Genomic DNA, 10456 nt, shown 5'->3' with positions numbered 1-10456 from the left:
CTCTGGGCTGGGGACGCCCATCCAAGAGTCTGACCCAGAGGCCCTCCCGGAACAGATTGGTTTGGGTGACAGGGCGGGGGCTGGGCTGCTCCCCGGGGACCGGGCCTCCACTACAGGGGAGTCCCAGGGGAGGCCGGACGGCCGCTGAGCCGGGGGCCGCGGGTGGCTGTGCGCAGCCGTCTTCAACGACCCGGCTCTGAGGAGTTTGGGAGCAGCCCACCTCAGAGCCGCGGTCAGTCCGGAGAACGGAGCCCCCACCAAGCTGCTCAACGGGCACGACTCCAGCACTCAGGCTGGGAGAGGCCACCTTCAGGCACAGCAGGATCCAGGGGCCCAGCCCCATGTGTGGGTGGAGCCCTGTCCCAGGCCAGGCAGGAAGGTGGGGCGGGGAGGCCAGCCCCATCTGCCCGAGGAGGGCCTCGCTGGCCCTCAGTACCCCAGTCGTGCCCGGTAATGCGGGGAGCCCTTGTCCCCGCCCCCCCATGCCCCCATTGCCATGCGGGCACTAAACGGGCCAGGGAAACTTCAGGACAGACGTCATGCCTTACGCCCCGGTTCCTTCCTCCGAAATTCGCTTTCTTTCTCATTCTCCTTCTTCACCCGTGTCTCCCACAAACGAGCCTGAGAACAGAGAAGCAACCGACCTCGCGATCATCGCCGGAGGAGGGACCCGCTGCCCAGCGGACTCTGTGCTGCCCCAAACCCTCAGGCTGCTGGCCTCTCCCGGGGGGCCCCCCTGCGGTTGGCTGCCCCCCACCCTGCACCCTCCCGCTTCCAAGGGCAGGGCCAGCCGCAGGGGTCCCCGTCACGCACTTGGTCTTGCCCTGGGTGTGAGATGCCCCGCTGCCCCGCACGTCCTCAGAGGAGTTGTTCTGCCCTCCCTCCCTGGGGCAGGGAGGGCTGTCCCGCTGAGAACAGGGTGTGTGAAGCCAATCAGAAAATGCAGACACATCTCAACAGGCCGACTGGAGACAGTGACTTCAGGTGGCTCTGTTGGGGCCACAGGCTGGCACTTCCTGACCTGCCCGTTTCCGAGGAAGCACAGGAGAGGCACAGAGGAGCCCATGTACCTGAGCCCCCCGCCAGGCACAGCTGAGCACCCCCTCTCCCAGCACACCTGAGCCCCCCCACGAGGCACACCTGAGCCCTTGCCTGGGGCTGCCAGGCCAGTGAGGCAAAGGAGGAGGCCCCCAGACCCTCAGGTGACAGCAGTGCGCAGGGCCCTGCCGGGAGGCGCCCAGGCTGTCCCTGCCGCCACGTTCAGTCCCCGCCCTCTGAGTCTGCCCAGAGCCCCGGGCACCAGGAGCCTCTCCACTTGCCCAGTGTTCCCTCAAGGCCACCGTGGCCACCCCGGTGTAACCAGGCCTTCAGACTCCGCGACAGACGGCCACGGCCGCCAACCAGGTCTTGGAGAACCGGGGAGGATCAGGAGGGGCGGCACCGGCTTCTGCCCCACCCTCCCGCTAAATCGGCAAGTGGCCCCTGGGCCCGTCGCGGGAGGGCTGCGCACCCGCGTCGGTGACCGGCCCTGCTGCGTGAGCACCTCCTCCGGCGCCCCCAGCCAGGCCCTAGCACACTGGAGGGCAGGGGGCCACCTTTCCACGGCCCACAGGACACCCTGGAAGGCCCTGCCCGCCTGCACCTTCCTCCTCCCGGCTCTGCAGAGACGGCCCCTGTGTCGTCCTTTCTAGCCCCACCTTGTCACCCCGCCCGGGGCTCCTGCCAGGACAGCCCAGTGAGCTTGGAAATGCAGGCCCCGAGCGGCCGGGAGCCCCAAGACAGCAGGTGGGGAACGAGGCGGGCCAGGAAAGTGGCCTGAATCCCGCTGTCCGCGCCCCCCCCCCGCCAATGTATCTTTGCCAGGCCCCCGTGGGCCCCTCCTCTTGGCCATGGGTCACCACCCCTTCTCTGACCAGCCCCGGAATGCTGCCTCTGCTCCCTGGTTGAGCCACGGCGTCCGCCCAGGGTAGGGACCCACGCAGCAACACCTCACCCCTGCCTCCCAGGGACTCCGTAACCTGCGGGCCCCATCGGGGGCTTCTGAGCTCATCGGGGGCCCAGTCCTGTCCCCACCTCCTCCCCGGGCACCCGTGGGGCCACGGGCCCCCTCCACTTCCCAGGACCTCCCGCACACCCCCCTCCCACCGGCAGCTCAGGCCTCCGGCAGCCAGAGCCGCCCAGCCCCCCTTGCTCTCAGGGACCTGCCCTGCACCCCTGCAGAGACCCGCAGCCCACCTCTCTTCCTCTAGCCTGCCTCCCTCCTCCTCTGCCGGCTGCCTCTGCTCGCACCGCGTTCTCAGAAGCTGCTGCACATCCTGCCCACGACGAGACAGGAGACGCATCGGCTCTCCCTCCTGGTCTCGACCTTCTCGTGTTTGTGCCGCGTCCTGAGTACCTGTCGGGGGTTCTGCTTGGTCGTCCACACTGCTGTGATGGCCCTGCCAGCCTCGCTGAGTGAGTTCCAGGGGTGTGGACAGCCGCCGTGTCCTCTGAGCCACGGCTTGGGCCGGGCCGGCCGACCCGCTCTCCTATTTGGGACCCCGTGGCTGTCCACACCCCGATGGCCAGCAGCCAGCTCTGCGGCCCACGATGGAGTGAAAGCCGTCGAGCCGGCCCCAGCCCCGTCCTTCCAGGGCTCACAGTGGACCAGCCTCGGACCTCTGTCTCTGCGGACGCTCGCCCCTCCGGTCCGGCCGTCCCACCGTCCGGCCGTCCTGCCCACTGGTCTGATTTGCACCCTGTTCCAGCAGCAGGGAGCACGCTCTCAGACCACGGAGCAAAGCCCACTCTGCGCCAAGGGCCTTCCCCGGCCCCCCGGGCTGCCACCCCCACTGTTCCCACGCCAGCCAGAGAGGGGAGTGGCCGGAACCCTCTGGAACCCTCGCCTCTGGCATCTGCCGGCCCCCTGGTGACAGCGGTGCTCCCTCCTCCCCCGGTGCTGGCACCCAGAGGCGGTCTCCCCACCGTGTCCTGGGGGTGAACACCGGCCCCAGTGGACACTGCAAGAGCGGGGGGCCTGAGGGCCACACGCCCACAGGTGTGGAGGCCTGGCCTCCGCGGGCGGTGGGCGGGTCTCAGCGGTCCGCTGTCTTCAGACCTGGCAGCCTCTGGAGCCCCTGACCGCTGACCTCGGGCTGACGGCCCCATCGTGGGCACCTCCGTCCACCAGCTCCTCCCCTCTCTTAAGCAGTCCCAGGCCCTGCGTCCAGGGCCAACAGACCCCCGGACCAGGACACCATGGGATGAGTGGGGCCCCTTCCCTCTGCCGCAGACCGAGCCAGCATCCCCCCTGCGCAGTGTGGCCCCCCCTGGGACGGCCCGGCTCCGCTTCGGCTCTGACACAGGCCCCTGGGCGCCCGCAGCCCCCACCTCGAGGAACGGTAGCAGGTGCGCATCAGGGCGTGGCCGCCATCTGACGTGGCCTTGACCCACAGCATCTCCAAGGAACCCAGCCCCAGGTCGGTCAGAAGAAAGCGTCACAGAAGGTGGTCCTTTGCCCCTGCCCTTGGAGGCCCAAAACCATCACCACACCCCAGGCCATCCCCAAGACTCGAACCTTCCCTTGAAATGCTTCTGGTTCTCCAGAAACTTCACCTGGCCCTACTGGCCTGTGGCCAGGCGCGGGGCCTCCACAGGGGACGTCGAGGGGCGCCGGCCCCTCTGCTCCTCCCACTCCGGGGGGGCTAGGAATAAGTGTTCCAGAACCGCCACCGTCCGCGGCTGGCCGCCTCACTGAAACCCAGGCCCAGGCCCCTCCTGCCTCACTCCGCTGCCTCCACAGCTCCCTCGCCATGCCGGTGGGCAGGTGAACCTCAAAACATGTCTCCCGGTTCGGGGGAAACGGCGGGGTTCTTGTGCCGAGTCCTGCTTCGGCCCCCGGGAGCGGCGTGCACACGCCAGCTCCTAGTGGCAGAACCACGTCGTGTACGTGCAGAAAGGCCCCTGAGCCCTGGCTGACTGGCTGCACGTTTTGGACACGACTTAACCCCCACAGACCCCCGGCCTCCCTCCCTGTGGCCCAGGAGACGGGAGAAACCCGGGACGGTGGCCGGCGTGAGGTGCCAGTTGTCGAAAGGCAGGGCCCAAAGCAGAGTGGGTGTCAGTGGGGCCGCGGGGAGACGTGAACTCAGCTCCGAAGCGCCGAGATAGCCTTGTCCCCGGGGATCCAAGCGGCCAGGGAAACACCCGGCCCCAAGGGGTTCCTGGGGAGGGTGTGGCTCCAGCACAGTGGACCCTGGGGGCCGTCATCCGGAGGTTAGAAACACCCCTGGGTGGGCTGTGTCATGATGGTGGGAAATGGGGCCACGGTGGTCCCCCAGACCAGAGGGACTTTACAGCCCCTACAGACTCAGCTCCCTGGAGAGGAGGGAAATTCAAGTGTGTCCAAGCCCTGTCCCCAGGGACCAAGCCAAGGTCACTTTCCCAGTGTTGAGACTCCAGACCCTGTCCCTGCACCTGCAGCCCTCACTTGGCACTTGAGTGTGACCCCCGCCCTGGGGCCAGGACGCCCCGCCCACAGGGAGCCAAGTGACAGGAAGCAAGCTAGGCCTAAGATAGGTCAAGCTGTGTGCCCAAGGTCACCAGAGGGCGGCAGAGACACTGATAGAGGGACACAGGCACATTCTACCGCCTCCCCAGCGCCCACTCTGGTTCCAACCATGGGTGCCCAGGGAGGGACCCCCCCCCCCCGCCTCCTCCAGCTCCGGTGGTGGTGACCCCTCACCCCAGTCTCTGCCTCCGTGGTCACATGGCCTGCCCCTTCGGCAGCCTGTCCCCCACCCCGTCCCTCCTGTAAGGGCCCCGAAGGGGCACTCAGGGGACACTGGAGAAGCCACCTCCGTATCCCTACCTTCCATCTGCAGAGAGCCACTTCCTTATAAGGTCACATTTGCATGTTCCAGGATTGGGAGCGGATATTTTGGGGGCAATTTTCACCCTGCCACATACTCCAGTTCAAGACTGAGCGCCAAGGACGCACGGGAGCCGCCCGCCCCAGACGGTGCTCTCTCCGTGTGGGGACGGTCAGGGCAGAGGGGACACCGCAGCACAGGGGGTCGGGGTGGGGGGCGTGGGGGGCCGGTCTGTCCTACCTGCCGCAGGAGTGTCACCAGGCTGCGTCCAGGGGGCATTTTATCAACAACCGTCAGGGGACACAGCGGTCCAGCCTGAGAGGCCACCGACCGCGGAATCTAACGGGCGAGGGAGACGCCCCTGCAAGGAAGCTGGACAGTTGGCACTTCTCAGTGACTGCAGCCAGGGGCTCGAAGGGCGCTGCCTCGACTCGACGGGGCACTTTCGGCACGAGTCAGCCGCAGCACGGAGCCACGCGGGGCTGGCATCCTGCGGGGGGGGTCCCCACCCCCAACCCCCCCACCCCCAACCCCAGCCCCCCACCCCCAACCCCCCACCCCCCGGCTGGAAGCGGGTCCCGCCCGCACCTCCCCAGGGGCCCCAGATCCGCCCATGAGCACCCAGACCGAAGGGCCCAGTTTGCGGGAAAGGCCTCCAGATCTCACGAAAGCCAAGTTTCGAATAGAAAGTCCGAATCTCAGACGGTGGTCCTGACACCTGGGGGCCCAGGAGGGTCTGTCCCCTCGGGGTTGCGGCTCAGGACGCCCCACGCCCCTCCTGGCCCCACCTCGCCCAGCCGAGCACAAACGCTGCATGTACGGTGACTTTCTCTTCAGTTTCCTTTCCTCCTGTTAAATTCAGTTAAAATTCAGTTTAGTATTTCCATTCAAGTACAATTGAACAGCGTGTATCATCCAAGGCAGAAGCAAGACAGGGTGTCCACATGCTCTCGGGCGGTGCGGTGGGTTTGTTCCCCCAAACCCATGTCTGTGCCCCTGGGGCACAGTGTGACTTCATGTGTTAAAACTTCCTCACAGATGTGCCTAACCTACAGGTCTCAACGTGGGACCGTCCTGGATTCAGGGGCAGGGCACATCCAGTGACGGGTGTCCCAAAGGACGGAGAGGACGGGAGCCACGGGGGAGCGCTGGGCCACAACCAGGCAGAGACCCGGCCACAGCCAAGGACGCCAGAGCCGTGCTGCGGCCCGAGCTGGACGGCGCCCTGCTGCACCTGCTGCCAGCCTCGTGGTCCCCGGGACCGCACGGCTGCACCCATGGCTTCAGGCCGCTGCTTCGTGGCACCGCGTGGCTGCCCGGGCCCAGCCAGCCGGGAGCGGGCGGGCCTGGGCTGCATCTGCCGTCTGTCTGCAGACCCCAGAGGCAAACCCGGGACCGTTGGAGGGAGCAAAGTGTCCCCCAACAATTTCTAACCGCAGGCCACCCTCACGCGGACTTAGAACACCAAGTGCACACGTGTGCACGTGCTCCACGCGGTTTCCTGGGGTCCCCCCCGAGGCAGACGCGGCCACCGGGGGATTGCACCCTCAGTGCCACCAACATTCGCACGTACACGGACACGGTGTCGCGACCCAGGCTCAGCAGACTCCGCACGAGCATCAGAGAAACAGCCCACGGACCCCGCCAGACACAGCAGGTCCTGGAGCGCCCACGGAGTACGAGGGAACCGCGGTGACGGGCTCACAGAGGTAACAGAGAGCACGGAGGGGCTGGAACACGGAATACGGCCTCTAGAAATGGAAACGGAAGGAGTGAAATTGTCGACAAGCAACAACAGCAAACTCCGCCCGCGACACGCTGACGAGTGAGCTCCAAAGCACGAAGTCCCTGGGAACTGGGCGGCCGGACGGTGTGAGAGGGTGGGGGGCAGGCGCACGGAGACGGGGGAGGCGGGCGTCCAGACAGCCCGAGCCCGGAAGGCGGAGAGGCCACGCCAAAGAGCCGACGCGCGAGGGTTTTCCCGACAGCCATCCTTGCGTCCGTGAGGCCCAGTGAATCCCAACAGGTTAAAGCCAAAGAGACCCAAAGCTTTGGTCTCTCGGTAAGTTGTCTGCATTGCAGGGTGGGGGCGGGGGGGGGGTTACTTTACAAACTTCTGGATGGCCTGAAACTCCTCTTTTGGAAGCTGCTTGGACACGACCCCCACGCAAAAGCAGGAACTGTGCATGTGGTTTGACCCAGCAATCCTGCTGGTGGGGGTCCAGCTTAAACAAATGTTGCCCCCAGAGGCGCCTGGGGGGCTCAGTCGGTTCGGCGTCCGACTTCAGCTCAGGTCATGATCTTGCGGTCCGTGGGTTCGAGCCCCGCGTCGGGCTCTGTGCTGACAGCCCGGAGCCTGGAGCTGCTTCGGATTCTGTGTCTCCCTTTCTCTCCGCCCCTCCCCTGCTCATGCTCTGTCTCTCAAAAATAACTAATAAACATTACAAAAACGTTTAAAAAGAAAGAAAATGTCCCACCTGAGACGAAAGCGCCCTGAGATGTTCGCTGCAGCATTATCTGTGTGAGAAAAGGCTCATTCGACCAAGCGTGCAGTGACGGGAGATGTCTTGGGAAATTACTGTGCTTCTACACAGACACGCAAGTCTGACAAACACAGCAGAATTAATTACAAGGCATTTGGGCAGCGTTTGATCTGAGGCAGACGGAGGAGGCCATCGGAGCAGCCGGCGGCGTCCGTGTGGGTCAGAGCGAAGCGAGGCGCGTGCAAAGGCGCAAGTAACGCGTTGGCCTGGGTGGGTTCTGGTGACGAGCTAACCTGGAAGCCTGCCTGCGGCGCTTCTGGTGACCTTGCCGTCGCCGTGCGCGGCCACCGGGTCGGCGGCACGGGGTTCCGGCCTCGGCTCTGAGCGGCCCAGTTGGATTCCGTCCCGCATCACCGAAAAGCCGCCTGCAGCCGGGAGGACGTGGACTCCCCGTGGCCACGACCACGACCCCCAGGGCCCCACGGGGCTCCTGCACCGAGGGCCTGCAGGCGCGGGGGTCTCCGGCAGCCGTGGCGGCCACCGCGGCCCCGCTCCCCACGCGGCGGGAAAGGACTCAGGACAGCAAACAGCGACATCGGCCCTGAAAGCAGAAGGCAGAAACGCTGCCACCCGCCGCGCCACACGGCTGACCACGGCGCCAGGGGAAAATAAGCCATCCTGTCCGCCCCACTGTGCCCGTTAGGACGCGGCTGCCCATCCAGTCCCTGAAATAACAAGTCCCGTTGGAAGTTGGAAGAAGATTCCCCGCCAGTAACTCGCCGAGACTCAAGCTCAGAGCAAACATGAGTGCCCGCGCCACTCTGCTGGCGGACGTCCCCGGAGCCTCTGTTGTCGGCCAGCAGGACACCGGGACCCCCGCCCCCACTGGTCGGCCAGGCGGGACACCGGGACCCCCGCCCCCACTGGCCGGCCAGGCGGGACACTGGGAACCCCGCCCCCACAACATGCTGCCCTCTAAGTGCCCCTGCCTGGGGGTCAGCAGTGGACTGGGGTGAGGACTTGTTCGCCCCAGTTTCTGTACCTCCATTTGTCCCTCACGCCCCCCCTTGTCCCACACCTGAAGGTCCTGCAGGACAGGAACGTCCTGGGGCCAGGCAGGGGCACAGTGTGGCCGTGCTGCCCAAGCTCGCGTCCAGGGGAGGCCGGTTCCACGGTCAAGTATGAGTCAGAGCCACCGCCAGCGGGCACAGTGTATGGGCGCCCACGGCTATTCGGCCACAGGATCCTTCCCTCCCACTGAACACTGGACGGACTCTTCCAGCGTTAGTGACCACATCACGAGCAGGAGGTTGTCTGCAGGACTCCAGAGGGCTCGTGTGACTTCCCCACGGGCAGGGAAGGAGGTGGGGGAGGGTGTCTGGAGGACGCGCTCCGTGCGGGCTCGGGGTTCTGCCCTGGAAGGACCGGGGTGTCAGGGTCTGAAAAGCAGGGGAGCACCGATAATACTCCATAATACGGCCTGGGGACCACTGCCGACCTGCCACCAGCTTCCCACGGTCTCCCCTGCACTAACCCACCAGATCGCGGGCTGGAGGCTGGAGGCCCACAAGCCCACACCCACAGGGTCAGAGCCATCACCCTTCGTCCCCCACGACCTGCACCCAGAGCATCGAGGGACGTTAGCAGGGCCAGGCCTGGGGTGATGGGCTGAAGATTCCAGAGCTGTGGGGACAAGGGGCTGGAAACACGATCCGTTCACCCTGCCCCTGAAAACATGAGATTTTACTGTCGCCTAGAAATCTATGACCTGTAGCAGCACCGACCCCTCGGCCCAGCAGGTGTGGTCCGGGAGGGCGCCGTCCGTGTCGGCACACACCTCCAGCCGTGTGGCTCGACCAGACACCCGGCCTGGGGAGTCCAGCTCCGCTCCTCGCCTCAGCCGCCTGGAAGCGGCCAGACGGACCAGCCCCTGCCCCCACCCCCCACCCCTGCCACGGCAGGGCCCGAGCGTGACACCGCCCTGCAGCACAGAGGATGTGGTGGCCAAAGCGGTTGCCGAGAGGCTGGGGTGCAGTGCAAGGCGGCTGACCTCCACGGGCAACCCTGGCCGCCAGAAACGGGGCACGGGAGGGGCCGTGCAGACGCAGAAGCCCCCCTGTGGGCCCCCCCCCCCCGGGGCCACCATCTCCAGGAAGCCTGTCCCGGGAAGTCCTACGTGCTGAGGGAACGAGCTGGGTCACTGCCGGCTGGGCAAGGCTCCCTGTGTGTGGAGCACGTCCCTCCATCCCCGCGTCCCCGTCCCTCACTCTCACTCTCACGGCCCTGAATTCGTACTTCCCAGTTAGCGCATCCTTGCTTCAGCCCATTTTTCAGGAAACACTGGCCAAGACGGATCCATAGCAAAGGGCCACAGGAGCCAAGAGCAGCCGTGGGGACTTCTGTTTCTCACATGTGGCAGATCTGATGCTCTTAAGAACCCTTCTGGAGAAGATAATTAGGTGGACAAATCAAAGGAAAACTTACACATCACACATCTTTCAAGAAACAAAGAAATTGCAAGACACCAAATGGGGGGAAATCAGGAACCCCAGCAGGCAAGCTGGGTCAAGACCAGCCTCTCCCCTGGGGGTTCTGCAGTGACCCGCAGGTCTGCAGCACCTCAGAGCACCAGGCAGGCGGGGACGAGGGCCAAAGGCTCAGGGTCTTCCCAGGGCGGGCTATGCAGACGAGAACCCTCTGTGAAGCCAGGACTTCACAGGGTGAATAAAAACCCGCACGCGGAAGGAAACACACCAGAAATGCTCCCACCTCAGCCCTGACACTGAGGAGGGAGAAGTACTTCCCTGAGAAATCGTAAGTCGAGTCAGACCTCTGTGACGTTGATGCTCTAACCTCATGCTGACTCTGCTCCAAATTCCAAGCTGATTGTTCACAAAAATGGTCCCATGTTGGTGGCATTTCCCAGGTGACAGAAGCATAAATCTTTTTTTGGGGAAAATTAAGTCAAGCACTCAAAGGATTTCAACCAAATACACTTCCAAATCAGACAAGAAGTTGGTGATCAAAAAGCCTAAGAATGAAAGAAACAAATCACCATAAAATTCAATGTCTGAATGTCAGATTAGATGCAGCTGAAGAGAGAAACGGTGAACTGGAAAACAG

Source organism: Lynx rufus, unplaced genomic scaffold, assembly GCF_022079265.1.
Source record: "Lynx rufus isolate CCGP_SWC_20201006 ecotype Redwood Valley unplaced genomic scaffold, mLynRuf1.p SCAF_5, whole genome shotgun sequence".
In the NCBI taxonomy this organism is placed as follows: Eukaryota; Metazoa; Chordata; class Mammalia; order Carnivora; family Felidae; genus Lynx; species Lynx rufus.
The sequence above is the reverse complement of the archived record's forward strand: the minus strand, read 5'-3'. Positions refer to the sequence as shown.